General features: G+C 35.1%; 1 protein-coding gene and 1 long non-coding RNA gene across 5 annotated transcripts in view; both read right to left on the bottom strand.

Moving 5' to 3' along the window:
- Positions 1–15,012, bottom strand: part of LOC123267441 — a 63,349-nt gene extending 48,337 nt beyond the window's left edge. The window contains exon 1 of the long non-coding RNA XR_006510037.1: positions 13,161–15,012. This is a non-coding gene — a long non-coding RNA (uncharacterized LOC123267441). The remainder of the gene's footprint in view (positions 1–13,160) is intronic.
- LOC123267036 (putative mediator of RNA polymerase II transcription subunit 26) overlaps positions 1–21,862 on the bottom strand; it is a 188,389-nt gene that overhangs the window by 155,669 nt on the left and 10,858 nt on the right. The window lies entirely within an intron of this gene.

Here is a 21,862-nt window from a genome sequence, read left to right as displayed (position 1 = left end):
ACACTGACGGGAATAGTAGACATTGCGGAAATTTTCCCTGACTTGAAATAATGAAATAATGCACTGGCTAACTGTACTGACTACTATGTGGCATTCATGTTGGAGCTATTGGAAGTGTTATAGCACTGTATTATAACCAGATGAATTATTTCAGCGATAAATCATTTCACTCGCAAATTTTCATTATTTATTCAATGTTATGTTAAAGTTGTAAGGTTAAAAATAATGAAGTGAATTTGAACGGTTAATTAAATGAGAGAAAACGTGAAATGATAGTTATATGATGTGAGAAGACGATGAGAATCAAATTATCTATCGCAACGAGTGGTCCTATAGCGATTTGGGTCAAGGAAAAACCGGTTTGAGAGTCCAAATGAGACTGGATCTTGAATCAAGGCTAAAAGAGTTACTCTCAAATATCTTTCGAGTGTGTCTTTTAACAGTTATAAAACATACCTTTTTATATAACATATTCACTGAATATTTAATAAAATAAAGTAAATATTTTATTTGCAATTTTTTTTTATTATCTTCTCATTATATCGAGATAAAATTTATTCTTGCTGAAAGTAAAAATACTCTGCTCAGCAAAAACTTGTATCGGATGAAATTCAAGAGTTTTACTTTTTATAACAATATTGCTGAACAACGTTAAAAGATTTATTTTTGTTACTTTTAATAAAAATCTAACAAATAATGATAATAATAACGAATAAAATGTACTTCAATCAAAGGCAAATGTCTGTTGTGTATATACACAAAGAAGTTGTTGTAGCGTGAGTACGTAATAGTAATAGTAACAGTAGTAGTAAAATCTTTCGATCAAAGCAAGATAATCAAAGAGAAAATGAAAAGAACTCTTTTCCTCATTACTCTTAACCGTCTTTATGTCACTCCACTGGGAAAGATAGATAGATAGATGCTACTGCTGGTACCGGTGCCTGAGACATGCATAAGGAGCCGAAGCGAGAGCCCAGTTTCAAAGAGAGATTCGACAATGTTAGTATAATACTCAAAGTCATGGAAAAGTACACAAAAGAACTTTTTAGGTAGTAAAAGTATAAAATAAAAACGATAAAGACCAAAAGCATAATATAAGAAGCGATGGATGAACAAAGTATAAAGTACATAAAGTCTTTCTTCATAGTGTGTTCGACAAGGCGACTCCAATTACAGGAGAACGGAGCTTAAGGCACACACAACCGAGTAATACGATCGGTTAGTTGCTTGTATTCTCGTTAATAATTACTGTACAAGAAGAGTTAATGCTCAGCATGATCACGGTTATAATTAGTGGCTGATGCCGTTGTCTCTCTATACACTCGTATTACTCTTATTTGCTATCTAAAGCACAGCATACGCCCCGTGTATTCAAACGTACACAGACATACACCAACACAAAACACATGAGTCGGCTAAGAACAGTAATGAGTTTGCGGGAGTCGAGCTTCGAACACTACACAGTCAACCTGCTCTTCTTCCAACCACCCCTTTCCTACTCCACCTACCCCTTTTCCTTTCCTTTATATTATCTTCACTCGGAGCCTCATACTCAACTCTATTCTACAATTCTACATTCTACATACTCTGTACTCTATATACTTTGCTCATAATCCATGCAGGGTCTCTTCTGTGTGTTTTATTCCTTTATACACTTCCTTTCATTTATAGTTGACGCATTCATCACTGCTGTGCATAAACACCCCCGCCATATTATACCTGCACCACCGGTATAATATCGTACAGAGGAGAGGATTTACCATTTAGCTTCCTCCAAAAATAAATAACCCTTAATTCCGTGTTCCATTATACTCACAACACACACCAGCTACGGAATGAAATTGTTAATCCGATTGCTATGACATAAGTCTCGTTAATTGAATACTCAAACAACTATACGCAGAAAAAACAAACAAATGGATAAAAAAAGAGCTTATAAAAAACAATGACTCTCTATTTTCTCTTTATTATAACAGCAAATAATACAACAGTAATAATAAACAATTGAGATAGAATTATTGTATTATTGGTATTATTAATGCTCAAATATATATTCGGTTTGGATGAGCTGACATGGCAGGCTGTCATGTGATTTAATTACAGAAAGATTGCCACTGATGATTACATTATGCATGCACCGAGAGACCGAGACATATTGCAAACATGGATGTACACACATTTAAACGTACGTCCGCATTAATCCAATCAATGTTGCCAACTATTTATAGCGGACGTACCGGCACCAATGTTCATTATTTTTCTACCAATAAAACCACTCAATACAATTTTATAAGTTAAAAGTAATTGTACTGAACAAACTTTTATGATATAAAACTTTTAAATAATAATAGAATACAATAAAATAAAATTGTATATATATGTATATATTAGCGCTGAAAATCTCATAGTTTTTTTAGAAGTTTAAAAGTAACTTTGTTGAGAGCTCACAATCCAGTACGAGTAAGTAATTAAAACCTTCAAGACTCGTTAGTTTCATTCTCATAAATTGATCAAACGATACGGCGAGCCAGTTTTAAAAATAAATAAAATAACAATAACAATAATAATACTCAACTACGAGAAGAAGAATGACGATAATAAAATTTAAAAAAGTTGAATTGTGTTTGCTCGTCTGGACCTTATTACTATCAAGCACCATAACCTGTCATCCACTCTACTCACTCTCCTTCTTTCCTTGCTTCTCCTTCTGAACTTGGTGCTCCTATCGTCACCAATATATAATAAAAATCTCTTTCTCCACTTTTTTCTCACTCTTTCTTCCTCATTCTCTCGACGTAGTTTCAGTTTGCCTCGTCTCTTCTCGTCTCGATTCCTCCGTCGCACAACGCATAACCGAGGCCGAGACACCGTTATTGTTCTTCAAAACAATTTGAACTTTAATTACCTCGGTGAACTGCTGCAGCAACGGGCGTTGCGACAGTCTCACTGTTTGCGATCGTAAAATTAATTGGCTCTTCTGTTCTACTCTTCACCGTTCCTCCATCAGCATCACCACCACCACCACCACCACCTCCAGCTCTGGCTCTACCTCTTTTAACTCCAGCATCACCCGTTACCCTCCTGACCCTGCATTTCGCCGCAATGTTTTCACCAATTCACTTAACTGTATCTCTCTTGTACTCAGATAGTTTATTGAACATGCTGTCTCGCTCGCTCTTTTTATACCCTCTATTCATTCTAACAGTTTCAGAGCTGAGCGAGTTTCCCAGCAATTGAAACACGGTAGACCAAAGCTGTTTCCCAGCATCCCGACTTCCATATCTGTGTGTATATATATAGGAATGATCCCAATGCAATTACTGAGACCTGAAGTAGCATAGTAAAGCCGTCCGTCACGCTTGGCACCAGGCTAGGCTAGACTAGACTGGGATGGACACACCACAGAAGAGATGCATCTAGATCGGAAGCCGAATAGACCAGAGTGTAGAGTGTAAAGAGCGAATGTTCAAAGCCATCTTTGTGTTGCAGAGCAGACTAGACCAGACCAGATACTCTCTAGATTAGACTAAACTGATGCACAACTATAACTATACATCTCTCGTCTCTATATCGCAACATTTCTCCTCTCAATGTCTGTTATGTGTACAGATGATGCACACGACCGCGTGTATTCACATAAATAGATTCGGTTTACTGTAGACACATATACACAGCGGTAGTACATAATGTTAAATTACGAATTTCTCTCGTCGTTCCCATTACTAACGGGAATATTATTCTCGCTCTGTTGGACTAAAATTCACAGAACCGTGTATGACACATTAGTTTGCGTGATCTATCACTCCGACGATTGGACTATTACGAGCGAATTAACACATACTGCATCATTCACCGAATTGAATCATGTGGATTGTATTGATGAGTAACGCCCATAACAATAACCGTAACTAATCATTTATCCTCTTATTGGCTTGTTCTGATTAATTAATTCAACTCTTGCTTTTATACTTTACTGGTTTCATTTATATTACTATTTAAATTCAAATAAATAATTCGGAATCATGATTATGAATTGATAAGCAATTAGCCGCTTAACTACCTTGAAAAGGACATCTATTGTGTGTATTATTAATCAGAATAAAAGATGTATGAATAAAAGATATATGAAAAGCCACTTGAAAATTTTCCCGGATGATGTACAGAAACAAATATCCACATAAAGAGTACACTCGGTAACTCTTTATCCAAGTTAATCGTCGCGTCAATGCGCGAAAGAGTGGCATAACCAACCGGATGTTATCAAAGGGAAATTAATGCGCTCGAACAAGCTCAAAGGATCCCGGATTGAAGAGTCGAGTCGATAGAACCAGGAGCTGAGTTTGAGGATGAGTAAATGAGTGAGTCAGTTGGAAGCGAAGACAAAAGAGGGATGAACGGTGAATAGCGAGATGTTTCGTTTGGAAAAACTCCATAATCCCCCTTTTTAACTACTTCAATTTTTTGCTGTTTCTTCTACATTCTCATTCTGATCCTCGTTCTCGTCCTCATCCTTCAGCTCATCCTCTCTTGCTTTAACATTCCATATCACTCTTTAGCTGGTGTGCATAAAAGACCGCGTGTGAAAGCCAACTCGGGCCACATCATGGTGAATGTTGATGCTGGTGGTGCATCGATCGCCATCAACTTGTCGCATATATATCAACCCCATACCACTCAGCTTTTACACATACACTTTGTCCTTATTCGATAACGCAGTCGTCGAACCCTCTGTACTCACAATCCACCACTTCCTCCCTTAGCTTCAATGTGTATCCGTATAAACTCCCACACAACTATTATTACCGGCTGGGTCTACCTCTGGTTCGAGTTCTGGTTCTGGTTCTACTTTTACCTCCAATTTTGCTACATGCTGTCGTATATTGCAGTGCTGCCATGCGAAAATATACTACTATAGAGTGAGGAGAGGGTGTGTGACGCGACGCACGAATACGCGATTTGCTGTTATGCTTCTGGTATCGTATCGTATCGAGAGTATGGATATGTATGTTGGAAAAGCTTGCAATACCACTACTACTACTACTACTGCTAATACCATATAGAGAAGTAATAGGAGCTTGCAGTAGCAACGTCACCGCACACAAGCATACAATGCAATGGTAATGTGGTCTTGGCCCCAGTGCTTTATCGACCGAGCTTGCGGGTTTCCGCTCGAGATAATAGCCATCCTCCGGGCGACAGACTTCGTATATACGTATATATATATATATATATATATATATATATATATATATATATATATATATACATGTATATTTTCCACCACGACGTGAAGGACATCAGACCTGTCAGTTACCTTTTTCTACGCTCAATTTGATGCACGAATATAGACGTGATCCATTTTTTTAACTCGGACCTTTTTTCCCTCATGATCTACTTTTTTTGTTATCAAACTGAGGAAAAACTTACTTTTTATTCTTTTTCTAACTAAAATTAGTTTTTCGTCAATGTCATTTATTTAATTAATACTATTTTATCATCGTCAAGAAAACGTTTAGTATAAAATTTATAATTAAACTTTTTTCAGGAAGACTTTAATAAAAAAAATTTTATATGAAATTCTATTTAAAGAGACTTAATGTACCTTTTTTTTCGACTAATTAGGTTGAATAAAAAATGAAGCATTTTCCTCAAGGACTTTAGTAATTTTTCTCCTATTATTTATTCCAAGTACTCAGGAAAGTTAACACGTCGGTTCGCGTCATGCTAAATCGAATCTCAAGAAAGAAACAAAAATAATAAAAAATAAATAATGGTAAGAATACTGGTGGAATTCCCGTGGCGATGTTAGGTACGCGAGGATTGCTGGCCATTGTCGTTGTCGTCGTAGTCATAGTCGTCGTTTCTCCTTGGGTTTTTCTCCATCTCGCTTTCTTTCGTTCGTCATACCCTCTAGTTGGTACGGTACGGTGTTTCTTTAGCTCCCTTGTGACCTTGGGAAATCAAGCACGACGCAGAAAAATCTCTTACTGAGACTAAGATTTTGTACGATTTAATTCAAGGATCAGAGGTCGGGGTCGCTCTCAATTTGCGTACACGTACAAGAACACACATAAAAAGATCAAACATTAAATTAAGCAAAATAAAATAAAAACAAATGTAAGACAATAAATAGTAGAAAAAAAATAAAATAAAATAAAATAAAAAAAAAGTATCCAACATTAGGCAGATAAAAAGTTACGATATATAAAGATGAAAATAAATATCGAGGGTGGAAAGATTATTCCTTCACCTCAATTCAATTTTCGTTAATGTCATTTAAGAGGGTTAGCTTTTTATTGTACACAAAGCTTTCAAACATAAATAAATCTCTAAATAAATGTATATTAAATCTGCTGACGTATTAAGGACGTCTAGAGGACGCTATTCATTACCATTATTTATTTATTCATTTATTTATTTTATTTATTTATTTATTTACTTTCTTAAATTGTCGTACATAATTTATCGCAATAAAAAAACTTTGCACTGACATTAAATCCAATCAATTATCTCAAGATCAGAATTATTGCAATTACTTAATTAATCCAGCCTCGAGACTGGATGCATATAACAGAATGGTAGAGGCGTCGGAAGCAAGCTAAGTACGAAAGTAAATACATATAAAAGGCGTCGGCGTAAAAGGTTGCAGGTGAAACTGGCGCCTAGTGCAGCTGATGAAGGTGAAGGTGAAACCGTATAATAGTAACAGTAAGCCATATGTGGAGGCGTTATAGTCAATAAATATTCCAATAAATAAAACGCCGATCTTCTGAATAATAAATATTTAAAATAAAATAAATAACCATGCTCGCGCGTTTAACCGGCTTTGAATGCTAAACAGACATCGCAAGGAGTAATACCAAAAAAGCATTATTTATAAATTTATATATGAGATCGAAGCGATTTTGGTCCCGACGTGACTCAGCCAATACCTTTTACGTCTTTTCAATATATTATTGTTGTATATAGGTTATGTATAGGTGTAGTAGTGGTGGTGCACTACACGGTAACGGAGAGTTCGTTGTGACACGCGTTGCGAAAAGGCAACGTGACAGCAAATGAAAGATCCGTATGTGAGATGCATTTTATATACTCTTCTCATGATGCGACATTCTTAAATCCACTTTTCTTTCTCACTCCTCACTTCTTACTTCGTGTATTCTCACAGTAACTTACATTGTATTATATTTATTATAGCAGGGCTACTCAATCTTCTTACTCGCTTCAATCCATTACTTATTCATTTTGTCTTTTATTTGTTTTTGTATTTTCAGCATTGATCTTAGGACATAAATCCCCTGTGAATGCTTATACACATACTCGCATAAATATGTGCCAGAATAAGAGAGCATGACATGCATAGCCACGTTAAGAATAAACTATAAGGAAGGATATATATCACATTGAGTTTTAGTCGACCGGAGAAAATCGTGAATGGATATTTTGTCGAGCAAATATATGTTAGATTGAGAGTAATATTGAAGATAAATATACAAAATAAGTAATTTTTTTTTTTTGAAACAAAAAAAATAAAAGCAAAGATAATCCAACCTAAAGCTTAGTCGTGAAATCAGTTTCACGACTTCTTGACTGGTATTTTATTTGTATATATGTATGTGATGTAGTAGGAGGAAGATGAGAAGAAGGAGGCTTGTATTGTAGTTGAACGAGTAGGCCACGATAGGTCAAGAATGCCAGTGGCCTGTGACCCTTGAAAGCACCTGGCCGTAAGGAAGAAAACCCAGAAGAGAAGTAGAATAGAGTAGAGTTGGTGCGGACATAAATACGATGGAGGCCTCGTTTGTCTTTACAGGCACTTCCAGCTCGCCGGTTAGAGCTCGTTTAACCATTTATTTATATGTATGGAGCAATCTGAAAACAATAACCGGATCGAATGCGCCCGCGGGGACCGCCCGTCGTTATCGACAAACCTAAAATAGGCATTGCTTTACATACATACATAAATGCAAAAGTCGGCTCTCTTTTAAATTCTCTTTCTCACACTTTCGCGGTACAACAGCCCTCAAATCACCCGGAGATATTATTTACGAGCTGCCGAAGGATATGAGTCTACTTTTCGAGAATTAATAAGCATACTTTTAGACAATACTTTGCTCCAAAAATTACTGACTTTTCACATCAAAATTTTTTTTTAAATTTAATATATGCTCGCTGACCAACAACTCTTGCACTGCTTGATATAATATAACATGAAATACGGATAAATTAATTTTGCAGCAGCCGACGTTGACGTTTATTCGTGCTTTGATAAAAACGTCACACGCAGAATGACGGGAAAATAATATTCTAAAAAATACGAATAAAAAGCTAAAAAGAATATGTTTATTTATGAAAAAAATAAAAAAAGTAATGCGTCATTTGGCTTTTATGAAGACGAAGATTGCTCGTTCATTTTCAGCGGTACGTCAGCTTATATATACATATACATATACATATATTGTGCGTAGAAAAGAATGAACCAGAACACGGCCGAGTGAACAGAACGGAGTAGAATCATGTGACAGGCGTCGCGACGCGTCTCGTATTTTCATGGCACGGCGTCGGCAGTATGTACGTAGTTAGTTCCCTGTAGCATGCTACAGACGAGAAAAGAAAGAGAGAAACGGGTTGGGATGGTATGATAGTGAGAGTGGTATACGACTGTATGATTGTACGGTTCGCAATGAGTATTCGGATCACTGAGCTTGTTGTAGGCGGTAGAAGAGAACTCTGCTCTGCTCAGCGTTATATATAGTGATGGATAAATAGAATAAACGGATGGATGGATAGATGGATAGATGGATAGATGGGCAAACGGATGGATCGTTGGACCGACGAGCGGAAGAGCAGCCTCAAGTGTATGCACGTACGTTACCTACAAATTCAACAGACATGAGGAACTTGCAGTCAAATACGCCGTTTATATATACCGTCTAGTACCTGGTGACAGTAGAATTACTCGCATTGTCTACGTCTAGCCGTATATTTGAGATGGGAAACGGTAACAAGAACGAAAACTGTTCCTGCTGGTGTGCTGGTGATGGTGTACTACTGCGGCCGAAGCTGAGGCTGCTGATGTATAATGCTACTGCAAACATACACGGCTAAACTCAAGCACTATTCTATTCAACTATGTACTATACTTTATTATTATTCCTCCTTTACTTCGGCTTTCCTCGCTCTTTATTCCTTCCAATCTGCTCGATGTCTCTCTCGGTCGACTAAACATTACACCATCTCTACTCGATCCCCTTAAACTAAATGTATTGAAGAGAATTTCATCCTCCCTCGGTATCTGCTCAGAATGATTGCGATAATGAGTCACGCGAAATGCTTTCACCGAGAAAATACATTTCGGAAAAGAAGAACTTAAATTGTAAATAAAAATTAAAATCAAGTCTCTCGTTATTTCTTTCAATTACGCAACATCTATTCAACCGTAACCGGTTAAAAAAAAAATAAAATAAAAATAAACAGATGGGTTTTATAAATAAATTTTGGTTTATCTGAATAAACTTAAATTTATTTACAATAAAGTGGTAGCTAAATATTTGAATGGCCTAGAATAAATGATTTAGGGATCTATACAATGTGCGATTCAATTATAAATAACTTCATAGGCGCACTAAACATAGATTTATGTTTGATGTGTGAAGTGTGATCTACATAATATATGTATAATAGGATCTTTGTGTTTATGGTCTTCAGTAAATCCTTCTGGTACTTCTGTTGGCATTCCTATTTCTTAGCCTATTTTTATTTATTTATTTCTACTTCTATTTGTGTACCTCCAACAACTTATGGATTTTATAGATTCATGTGTCAAGATATACCAGCAAGAGACATGTATATATACCAAGCAGAACGATCGTGTGCTCATTCGTTTTCCTTTTACGAGCAACCAAGAGTAGAGATGCTATTTCTATTCCATATCTGTGTTTGTCTCGCCTCAGGCCTTTCTTTAGCTCTTTTTTACCCCCATTATTCGGTCTCTTTTTATCGTATTACAAACGCAACACCAGACTACTCAACTCTGATATCAGAATGTAGCTCGCGCGTGCGTTCATTCGAGCCGCACTGCTATACGTTTTGTCGTTCTATTCAACGTCTCGTTTTTCTTTTACGTCTGTACTACCTCACACCCTCTATACCTCTGTATGTACCTTTATACCTCTATATGTACCCCTATACTACACTACTCGGTATCACCTTTTACTTATTTATACTTAACTCTCTACTAGTCTAGAAGAAGCAGTAGTGCTACACTAGTACGACTAGTAAAAGTAGTGGTGTGTAAAATTCGTAGTACAGAGAAATAACCAGCTCCGTGTGCAAGCTTTGCGTCAATAAATATTTATCGATGCGCGCGCACGACCCCAGAGGCGCATCTTGGAATAAAGTATCTACAATGTACATAATATGCCAAGTAGAGCTAATGTACATAAGTAGAAACATGCGTCTTTCACCCGACACGAACTTTATTATATTTTCCTTTGTTGTTTTTTACCTTCTTTTTTCATCTATACCGCTCGTTATACTTTATTCTATTGTTGATATTTTTTCCGTATCCTTATTTTCATTCTTATTATCATCTTTGTTTTGTTGTTCCTGCTGTTGTTGCAATCTCGCAGAGTCCTTTACATTATTTATTCGTCTTCATACATATGTACAGAATATTCTCATTCAGGCAGTAATATAGATAAAAAAAAAAAAAAAAAAAAAAAAAAAAACCAGTCAAGTTGATTGTAGCCAATATTGTCGCTTAGGGCTTCTATTTCGAATATGTATATCTATTCTAAGCTATTCTCAATAACCAAATACACTCTTATGTGTGTCTACACAGATAAAGAGAGATATTATTGACTGTATAATGTATCCGGAACGAAATTACATCCCCGGTACAGATCACGTTCTGCCGAATGGACTTCCGAGAATATCGATTCACTAAATTCTGTATTTACTGGTGTAGTGAAGCTTCAGCTTGCCTGCATTAAATTTAGTTACAGTTGAGTATGTGTTTAATGCTATTGTATGGATCCAATAGATGTAATTGTGTAAGTATAGACGAGAGTGTTAGCACAAACTGTTTAACTCTGGAGAGTATGATAGCAAATATATGTTACCGACGGATATCGATTCACTCTCTTCATTTGCCGAGTTACCGACCGCCAATCGGTCATTCCCCAATCACACCCGCATTTTCGTCCTGTCACTTTTATGTGTGTCACATATGTACGTAGGTATGTATGAATAGTACATAGGAAAGGAGCAGATATATACCGTTCAAATTCTCATTTAATGTACATCACAACACCGGAACTCATAAATCCCCTTTCATCTCTAAATAGATCTCTTTGTGGTAATTTGTTAGAAATTCTCGTTCAATGCTGAATTAACTTACGTTTATTCACTTTTTCATATTTTTATAAATGAATTTACTTAACTTTTTTTTCTGTAAGGAGTATAATGGAGGAAGATAAGGTAATGGGAAGATGTTTTTTTTTTTTTTTTTTTTTTTTTAGTCTGACGTAAATAACGGAACACACGGTAGTAAAGTGCGGAAAGACGGTATTGACGAGATAGAATTTTCAGAAAAGATGAAAAGAGCTGAGAAAAATGTGTACGTAGATAGATAGATATATATATGTAGATGTGAATATATATTTATATTTATATTTATATGTGTGTACAGATAAAAAGCAGAGAAAAAAATGGCAAAGTGGCACGTCGAGATCCTCGAATGATTTACAGCCACACTGATGCTGGGGAGATCTGCTCTGACACAAAGAGCCATTCAAGTGACGCGTGACGCGTAGGAGTAGGTGAATTGTCGAAAGAAGACGAGAATAGAACTGACCGGAGGAATACGGAGTTTACTGAAGATTGTAAAAGTGCTTTGGGCTACTCTTAGAAAAAAAATAAAAAAAAAAAAAAAAAAAATAGAAGGTAAAAATAAAAAATACTCGAAGAATAAAATAGTAAGAAAAAAATCCGATAGAGAAAATCACGAAGACAGAGAGAATTCTGTCGAGACACATGTCTGCAGATGTCTAATTCTAAATGCTGAAATGTTGAAAGAAATGACAAGTGTAATAAAGCAATTCACATTCTAAATTAACGTCAAACTGCTAAAATATTCAAACGAATATTGTATGAATGCCAAAAATTTTAAAGTTAAATTTATCAAACTTTATTTTCAATTCCATCATTCTATTTATACATGTTTCAATACATGAAAGTAGTTTACATCGGAATGGAACAAAAGAATATCAAATAAAAATTTAATTTTTATTTTTCTTTTATAACCGAATTAAATTTTATGACGAATAATTTTTTGTGAATCTATTGATGTAAATTTTTTTTGTTAAAAAAAAAATATATGAAGGAAAATCAATTTGACGTACAGACAATAATAGTGTTGCGAATTCACTCGAAATAGCATTGTATCTGAACGTCGAATCGAATCTCGTGATTGTAATACATATCTATAGAGACGTATAAATTTTTTGTAACAGTTTTATTTATTTAAATATTTTTTTTTTTTTGCGCCCATCAAAAAAGAATCGAGAGCGAGTTATCAATACGGATGGGTGAGTGAGCGTTTTTGATAACTGGTAACATCCACCTGGGCTTCCGCGGAGTGGCATCACTGTAACCCGTTCACGAATCAGGAAATGCGCCATATTTTTATTGGATAGAATTGTGCGCAGTGGCATGTGTAACGATCGATAGATACACATACCGCAACTATAGAACGCGATGTATTTACCCATCAGCAAAACTCCATACATAAACCACCACCGCCCACCTATCCACCCACCAGCACCTCTAATGTACGTACATACATCTCTTCCTATCCTGATTCTCTCCATATATCAATATCGGCGCAGTATTTGACGTCGAAGACGTCGATCGAGTGCAAGCGGTGAATTTTATCGCAATGAACTCTCGTTTACCTCTTCCTCCTTCTCCTCCCTCTCCTCACCCTCCAATTCCCAGCACTTTATAACCTCCCTAATCCCCCTCCAACTATTCACCTCATCTCAATCGCCCTTCATTGGAGCTCGAGTACCAGCTAGCGCGATACGTCGGCATTCCCGGGAAATAAACAGGCTAAAACAAGGAAAGCGAAAAACAGAAGAAAAAAAAAAGGTGCATACGAATCTCTCGCTCGGCTATTCACTCGGCCGTGTCGTTATCCGGCTCTCACTACAACTGCATAGCATCACTTGCATACAGTTGAATCTCTTTGTCACTGTACTGGTTACGGCGAGGATATTACACCATTTTCACGTTTCACATTTCCTTTTTCAGTCACTCTCGTATCATTCGGATCGGCATTACCCTACAGTAGTCATCCTTTATTCATTCTCTTCTACTCATTCGCCCTTTTACATAGCAGCAGCACCACCAGCACTCAACTCTATCTCTATTTGCTTGTATATCCATCCAAGCCACCCCACCCACCTCCCCAACACTCGCACCACCATCACCACCACATCACTAGTCGATCCATGTGTTTTACGCCCTCTCTCTCTCATTCTCATTCTCACTCTCACTCTCCCTAACCCACCCGGCAACGATGGTCTGTACGCGCCACGTCTGTGTCTGTCTCTCTGGTCGCCTATTGATTACGAGGCGCACTTGCCAATTTACCGGCTACACAAAACATCGCGATACAGAGTGAGAAAGCAAGAGCAAGAGAGAGAAAGACGGATAGAATTTACAGAACAGCAGTACAGAGTAGAGGCAGCAGCCACGACAATGGGGAAGAGAGCAGGAAACCTCGATTTCGCGCAATCAATGAGCGCTTCGAGTCGACGCTTTACTTCCAGCTATCTATACTATATCGAACAATTCTCTATACATCTTCTTCTTCTTCTTCTTCTTCTTCTTTTTCTTTCCTCTCTGTATAATATCCCTCAACTGAACCACGAGCTTTCTCTCTTTTATAAATGCATTAATTAAACCGGCTTTTCAATATCTTTGTCTATTAACCTCGAGATAATATTATCAACGATAGGGGGTACGAGGCCACAGCCACGTCATCGCTCGATTAATTAGCAATACCCGCGGGTGTTGGTAATTGTGGATAATCACCATCTACTGATCATCGGGGTTTTATTTTTTCTTCTTCTTTTTTTTTGCTTCATTTTACTTAATTTACTTTTTATTTTTTAATTTTTTTTAACGAAGTTCAGCAGCATAAATATCAATCGTTCAAATCTTGAGGTAAATAATTGGAGCATGAGCTTGTTATTGAGGTTGCTATTATTATTGGTATCATTATAAATGCCAGAGAGCAAACTTTTCAATTAGAATCTGTCGTTGTGTGACCCTGACAGGGAGTAACGGGTGGACGTAATTACGTTGTAATTACCAATCGATCAACAGCGCAAATACGAACAGCCAAAGAGGAGCAGTATATAAGAGAGAAATATAGATAGGAAGAAGATAGAGGCAAAAGGCAAAGAAGGGAGAGAGGAAAAAAAGTGAGATGAGTAAAGCGAGGATTTTAATTGGATACGGACAGTTTCGACGGCAGACTGACGTGTCTCCTGGTATATACACTGATGATGGCGATGCAACAGCAGCCGAAGCGGCGGTGGAGGACTGGTTTGCGATAATAACAGTCTGGCATGGTGTGAGTCCCTATATAGAGTAAGCGTATATCTATACCGAGTCCAGAGTGAACTGCGAGAGACAGAGAAAGTCCGCATCAGAGAGATTAAATGCGTCTCTCGTGTCAGTTGGACTGTACACGCAGCGTAATTACAATTAATTGCACAAACTCGTTAAATACACATTTGTGTCCGAGAAATTGACGTTCACTTCGATATCTAGACATTTTAAAAATAATTTTATAAAAAAACTTTAATTATACCCGTAAAAACTATTTTTTACACCTTTCTTTTTTTTCTCTTTTTTTTTTTTAATTAAGATCATTTTTTCGACATTAAATTAAAACATTTATTTTTCTGTACTTCGATCTGATAATTAACAGAACTTAATTAATTTATTTATTTATTTATGTTTTAAATTTATAATTGGAGTGAAAATAAATAAAAGCAAATGATAACAAAAAAATTTAATTGAGAAAAAGATCGTGAATATTTATGTGTGTATGCAAATATTGATGCTGAGAATAAGCTTGTAAAGCTAGTTGACGAAAGTGGTTCGTGTTCAACGAGTCGACCTTAAGCATTTTAAAAGATCACAAGAGTATATGTTTATATATATACGAATATGCCAGACCAGAAGATGCTTTAGGAACCTGGATCAGTCCTCTATATCTCCTCGTGGCACTGATGCCTTGATGTAGGGAAATATGACGACAACAGCGACGTAGTGGATGTCAAGAGACTTAAAGGACTTTCTAGGGTACCACGTGGACCCAGCCAGGAACAAGAGGCGCTGAACAACTCCCTGGGTGTTTTTTTTTCAATAACGATGACGACAGCTAGGCAACCGAGAGTTAAAGAGTGAAAGTCATGTCGCGGCGTGGTTTTAAAATAAAAATAAAAATAAATAAAAGAAGATCTGACGAGCTAGAGATGAAAAATAAGTGTAAAAGAGCAGAATTCAGGGATCCAGAGAGCAAGGTATGGTATGTGTTATGTGTAGAGTCGAGGAGTTGAAACTCTTACGAGTGGCTGATGCTCTAGGTGGGCTCTCTCTCTGCCCTTACGAGACGGAAAAAGTACCGACACGAGTGGAGTCTCTCGTTCTATCTATATCTAGTGAGTACAACAGCCAAGACTCATCTGATAGGGTCGTCCCCTTTTTTATATTACACTGTCCCTTTTACTTCAACTTATACGTACGTACTAGGTTACTGTAATCTCTACGTGGTATTACGCCGTTTCGGTATTTGTATTTGTAATACAGACGTAGAGATATGAATGTGGATGAGAAAAAGAGACTCGGAAACCCTTGGCCTTTTTCCAGCCACTACGACGTTTGAATTCAGTCGCGATCACAGGAGGCGATGCTGCCTGCGTGTTATAATATGTCGTCGTACAATTTTAAAACGAATACTACTACTACTATCTGGGTACTATACGGGTAAGGCAGTAGCCGTCTATACGTATATATAATATGAGCTTACAACGACGACAACCACGGGAATAGAATGAGAATGAGAACGAGGAAAAGGAAGAAGAGAATATCAATGGAATCTACTCTCCGAGGTTCTCGAAGAATTTCGTTTCAATCCCACTGGAATTTGTCATTGATTTTACGTGCGATTTAATTGCGAAACCGTATAGAAATTGATTTCTCGACGATGAAGAATATTTTACAAGTCAAATTACTTGGGTTTTAGTTGTTTTTTTTTTTTAATTTAAATACTTCTCTAGTCCAACAATAAATTATAATTTTTAGAGACGGTGATAATTGAGCGTATAAATAGTTTAAGAGGAATTTTAAACTGACAAATAAAAAACACGCTGATTACGATAGAAAATTAGTCATTCGATGACTGGAAAATCAACTTTCAAGCTGAGTCAACACGTTATTATTATTTTAGATAAATAAAGCCTGGTTTTTAGTTTATTATAATTATTATTATTAGCTCAACGTTGCTAATGAGCAATCTTAAATAATTAAACATTTTATGAATATAAATAAGTTGAAAAATAATAACATATAAATAATTAATGATATTGATTTAAAATATTAATATTTAATTGAAGAATTCAAAGATTTATCGATTGATTTAATTACAGTCCAGAGCAATTGATTAAACTGACAATAAGGAATAATTTATAAAGTCAAATGATAGTTGATTATATATTTTTTTAATCCTATCATAAATTATAATCACTCATCATAATTATAATAAACGCGGTAGGAATGTGATAATTATAATAAACAAAAAATGAGTAAAGAGAAATTAAAAATCAAACACAGGATAAAGATAAAAATGTAAAAAAACTATTATGTTAAATTGAATAGCAATTGAGGTTGTGAAATAATTATTGGATGGGTTAACCGCATAAATTATACACACGCAGAGAAACACCGATAAAAGAGTAATACATCATTCACATCAGTCCTATATATACGTATATTATCTCGTATATGTATGTATATATTATAAAGATATTAACCAAAGAATATTTACAGCGTAGCGAACGTTTATTGGGTTTACTCGGTGTATAATGAAAAATAATGTTTGCCACTACACCGCTTGCGGCTAATTTGACTATATAAATACCAACGAAATCTCATATTTTCATCACGCAATAAGTATTAGCGTCTATTTAAATTTAATATCAACTATAAATGTTACCAATAATCACACATACACATCAAATATTACGCATATTGAATAAAATAAATGGTTGCTAGTTGCTAGTTACCGGGATAGAGACAGAGAGACTAAATATATATTTGCCTTGATGTGTTGCACACGTGGGGCCATAATTTGAATTTGAATAAACACATACTATCAATTTGTGTCCGGATGTATCAGTATTTCATTAAAATTAATAGCCTCTATTGGAGAAATTAATCAAGGCCAAGGTATTAAATTTAACCAGTTTAGATTTCACATGATTAGTTAGAATACTACTGCTACTTCTACTACTGCTGCTGCTATGTATTGTTATTATTATCATAGTTATAATTTTAGCTATGTTAAATTGTTTGTTCCGATTATTTAAACACAAATATATACCTATTTGCTTTCACCAAAGCAAATTTCACAAACGTTTGATCTGCTACCGCAAAAACTTTCACTTATCATATACTTTCCATCGTCTGTCTCAAACATTAGGTCTTTTTTTTCTACTCGAGTCCGGAGTTACAAAGTAATAAAATAATAAATGAGTCTTATTTATTTAATACATACAGCAATAAACGAGCAATGTGTATTGTACTACTATATGATACATATGTTGTGTTATAAGTTGAATTATTACTCGATGAAAAGCTCATGTGAAAGTTGATCGATTTAAAGAATAGCGAGTGTATACTATACTAGCTGATATTTTATTTTAAAATTTTTATTTATGTCAACTGTGGTACTCTTATTCTCATTACTTTCTCCACTTCAATAGATATAACTGACACTCGGGGTAATTATATTAAGTGACAGTAATTGTGTTCTTTGGAAATTCAATGATTATATGACTGAGCAGAGCATTAGAAGCTAAAGAATTTCTTGCCATAAATTAATTTGACGGCTCATTAATTTTGAATTTTAAGAAAAAATAAAAATAAAGAGAGAAATGAGGTGAATGTATTTCAAAGTGACAGTGTCGGAAAAAGTTGTCAGGCTACAAATAAAAAAAAAAAAAAAAACAAAAAAAAAAAAAAAAAAAAAACGGGAGAAGAAATAAAATAATAATGAAATAAAAAAGGAGGAGCTGGATATAAAGAGAAAAAGTGAGAAAGTTATAAAAAAATTTGAAAAAGTCAAGAGGGTGCGAAGGAAAGTTTGCATCGTTATTTCAGGTTATTAAATAACGTGACCTAAAGCTGATTCCCTTGAGCGCGAGTGAGCCTCGATAAAGGAAACAAGAGAGCAACTTTTCTGGCGGGGTAGCCACAAGAAGTAAACGCCGACGAGCCGCAAAATTGCTGTCCCCGCGGGGGTCATACGTGTCTCCAAACCGGAACAAAATCCCACCCTCACTGCTAAATATATGTATATATAAATATACGTCTTTTGTTATCATTATTATAATATATTTTTCATGTTTTGTTTTATTTTCAGCAACGACCATAATATTTGTTATTTTCCCTTTTTTTTTTTTCATTTTTTATTTTATTTATTTAATCCTCCTCTCTTCTCGTTACTTTAAATATATTTTATGTTTTGCTCTTTATTTATTTTATTTCGGACAGTATTCAACCCCCACAATCCGATACAATCAACGATGCAGAGAGAAATAAAACTCGCGCTCTACTCTGGCAACGCGTGCACCGTGTGATTAATCGCTTCATCTAAATCATTTTCATTCCCGAGACTTTTGATTGATGTGAATGCGACGAGATAACAAAATAAACAACAACAACAACAACAAGATCTAAAACAACAATAATAATCGCCATATGAATTATATACTTATTTAAAATCCCATTAATTAAAATCTTTATTTATTTATTTATTTATAAACATATAAATAAAATATAAATGTATATGGAGGTATCTCGAAAGACTCCGAGGATTGAAAAAGAAAAGATTATAGAACCCGAGTGTGGTTGAAGGTGAAACTGTCGTTAAATCGGAACAGGTTTGTATCGTTCAAGGTTTTCATCGACGTCCTTCAGTCGTGCCTGAGTTCTCTGTCCAAGGTTTTATAACCGTGGTGGGTACTTGGTTATCTCGGCACCTCGAGGCGAGAAACCCAGCATGTACATCTCGTCGTACACCGAGAGTTACCAACTATAAGTACCCATATAATCCTCCGGAGCAAGTAATTTACTCAGCTCGGAGTCAAATCAGCCAGAAAGGATAAACAAAAAACCATTAATAAATAAAATATCCAACAGATAAAGATAACAAAAAGTTAAATTGATCAATTTAGTATAACTTGTGTATCTCAGCTCTGGCCTTTTATATATAAAATTAGCACAAAAGTATGTACCGGACAATTACACGGTACTGATGTAAAAAGCTCACGATGACAAATATATGTCGGAATTATTTTTTTTTCCTTTCAGAAATTTAATCGTAATTATATTTAAAAATGTTGTTATCTTACGGCTTACGACAGTGGTTAAAATGAGTGGAGTACAAAGCAAGACTACGGGTGACTCTGTATCATTAAATGTCTGGAGTAACCATGTATTAGTAACAATATAATGTAACGTAATAGAAGGGTAACGATGTGAAATGACAGCCGTTAAAATGGCTATTTAAAAATTCACAAGAGATCATTAAAGAAATTAAAGAACCTCTTACACATCCTGACTGTATAGTTCAAAGCCCTCTTTTGTAATCTTTTCTTTGATCGCCCGCAATAATTTTAAATATAAATATAAATATATATAAACCTAATAGTATCCTATACAAATGTTTTGAGTAAATTGTCCGAAACCTAATCTCATCGTTTGGCAAACAACCTCGAGTATGTTTACTAACTTTACTCCGTCAACAACCGGCTACTATATCTACCAACATATATAAATATATACATATGTATAAACACACACTAGAGTGAACCGTAAAAATAATAAATGCCTTTCTTCAGTGAATTACCTCTATACTGATAAAACAGGCGGGCTGCTTCTTTTTTTTTTTTTTTTTTTAATAGTCACGCTCGCTGCTCACACTCGTAATTTATAATGAAAAAAGAATAATAACTATGATAAACAAGTAATTAATTAAATAATGATAATGGTACTAGCTGTACATAATCAGCAGGTCATATATTATTAACAGACTTGACTACTCGGCAAAGAGGAAATCTTGGCATGCTGAGTCAGTCGATAAATCCGTTTATAACCACTCGAGTAGTAGTTTGTAAGTATAAATAATAATTAATCGTCATACTGCCGTAATATCATTTAAATGGATATGAATATTTATATTACTATTAATATACAATATTAATAAAAATTAGTGGATTATTGATTACCTTTTTAAGGATAACGATATGATAAATTAAACAAGCCTGCATATCTATTGAAAATTAACCATTAATAGTTAGTTAGTAGTTAATGGGTAGTAGGAAGATAAATAAGTGGGTAATTGTTTTTGCGGACGATTTAATAATGATTAAAACAAAGCTTAGGGTAATGAGAATCACGTAATGTAAATTGATGATGGGATTTAAAGATCCCGGGTAGTGTATAGTAGTGTATAGAAGGGTAGAATAGACAGTAAAAGGCATCACTGGTAATTGCTAATCATTATTTTTGTCGGCTAATAAGTTCTTGTTATTATTGTCATTGTTGATCTTCTTCTTGATATTATGTGTCGTGTCTGAAGTCTGAATGCAAAAGAGAGTCTCAAAACAACTAAACCGAGAATACCGTATCGTATAGTATAGAGACAATCCATCCACTGGTTCGTTTAATCCACGGAGGACTGTATTTACGTGGGTAGCTCGTTATCAGCGCAAATTACCTTTTGCTCCTACGCGTTTAATTTAGTTTCACCGCTGACTGTGCAATAATAACGTATTCGCTAGTGTGTATGTGTTCAGTATGTACTAGTACGTGTGTGTAACCTAGATGGAGATGGAGATGGAGATGGAAGTAGAGTATAATGGTCTATACAACTAAACTCTGTATATCTATGTACTCGGTCGTGTGCGCGATCGATTGCTCAGTTACTTCTCTCGTCTCTTCTCTTCTATTCTCTTCTTTCCTCTCTCCTCTCTGCTACATATACACACATATTTACACATACTACTCGGCAATTTTGTATTTTTCCACTTAACCTCCATTTATTCACCAACCACAATAAAATTATCACAATACGAATACAGGGTTTTTTAATTTATTTTTTAGGCTCTTCACTGATAGAAGTATTCAATTTTAGTACGTCGTAATAAACTGATTTAGTAACAAAATTTTTATTCATTTATTTGGGAGAAACAAATATTTTGTACCTATTATTTTTTACAGTTTAATAAATGATTTCTTTATACACAGTAAAAAATTTTGCGTCATTGTGTCAAAAAATTTTGTGTTAAAAATTTTCATGTTAAATATTTAACACTTTTATGTATAAATTTAACATTTATTGTGTTAAATTAACACATAAAAGTGTTAAATTAACACAAAAAAGTGTTAAATATTTAACATAAAAATATTTAACACAAAATTTTTTGACGCATTGACGGAAAATTTTTTACTGTGTATGAATAAAGCCTTATTACATGGAAATAATATATTTATTTCCACC

This window comes from Cotesia glomerata, linkage group LG1 (genome assembly GCF_020080835.1).
Source record: "Cotesia glomerata isolate CgM1 linkage group LG1, MPM_Cglom_v2.3, whole genome shotgun sequence".
Classification (NCBI taxonomy): domain Eukaryota; kingdom Metazoa; phylum Arthropoda; class Insecta; order Hymenoptera; family Braconidae; genus Cotesia; species Cotesia glomerata.
The sequence above is the reverse complement of the archived record's forward strand: the minus strand, read 5'-3'. Positions and strand labels throughout refer to the sequence as shown.